Raw genomic sequence first — 1,346 nt, forward strand, 5'->3', positions numbered from 1 at the left:
AAGGGGGTTGAATACTTTTGAAAGCCACTGTATCATCATCCCAACTCGAAATTGAGTATCAAGCCCCAAGTGTGATGGAAGAAGGATCATTGAGTGCAAGAGGAACTGACCTGAAAGACAGGATCATGGTGAAGCTTGAAACCTGGATCCTCTGTAGCCGGTTACCAAGATTACATGAAGTACCCTCAGAAGACCTATTAGATGATGTGAATGCAGCACTACGGACAATACCTACCGCCACCATTACTGAGACTAACCAGCTGATCTACACTACTGTTGCAGTGATCAGTGAGATGCTTGGCTATAGGTTGAACAGCCACAAGGACCAATACCCTCCATGGAGAAGTAGACCAGAGGCCAAGATCAAGGTAGTGTGGCAGGATGAATGTTATTCCTTGGTTCAACCCACTTTCAGCCTGGCGCACACTGTAAAAACGATAACTAGTAATTGTTGATTTGATTAAAGTTTTCAAATTAAACTGACTTAGAAATAAAACTTTCCATTTACAACCTAAAAAAGCTTGTCTGCCCAACTTCTCGGATGAGAGGTGAAACGTCTTCAAGTAACTTAAAGAAGTCCAGACGCTTTTCTTTGCAAGCTCCTTTGACTCTGCCCAACAAATTTCTTCCATTGTTGTCCTAACTAAGATTTTCTAGAGAGCATAACAAAGATTATCAACTTTTGAGTAGATTTTTTGAGTCAAGTTGGGAACCAGTGGGAAACCCCGTAGATGACTGGCACAGTGACTGGTCTGAACAAGTTTGAACTAGACCAAACGAGCCTGAGCAGACCTGAGCTGTGTGATGTCTTCTGGACTGAAAACCTGCTAAGAAAATTTGAACAAACGTGGCCAAAGTTGGATGGAAATTACAAATTTCCGACCATTACGGATTTTACCTGGTCTGAAGTTGGAGTGTATTATTTGACCATTTTTTGGACAGGTGCGGGAGCTGCCGGCCATTTGCCCTAGCAGGTAAGCTAACAAGATCTATATTAGGATTTTCTACAAGCGCCTAGGCTGCATCCTCCTGAGGACCCAGGAGGGTGGAATGAGTAAAACACTGGAAAAAAAGCCAAACAATAACATATGTAAGTTATCTAAGTGACTTATATATCATGTTTAAGCTAGCGAAGGACCGCGCTGGGGGTTGAAAATGATATGCCAGGAGTTTGCTGTTCTCACCAGCTCTAGCGAGCCTTGAATCCCCAGCTAGCTATCGTAGCCGGTGGTAACAGACGTCTCCGAAAACATAGAAGCATTTTTGCAAATATGTGTTGTCTTAATAAACTGAGCAGATATTTGAAATTTACACAGCTACATTCTCGCCTGAAAATATCTTAAAAG

This window comes from Perissodus microlepis, chromosome 7, assembly GCF_051167445.1.
Source record: "Perissodus microlepis isolate ML-2025 ecotype Zambia chromosome 7, ASM5116744v1, whole genome shotgun sequence".
NCBI classification, from domain to species: Eukaryota; Metazoa; Chordata; class Actinopteri; order Cichliformes; family Cichlidae; genus Perissodus; species Perissodus microlepis.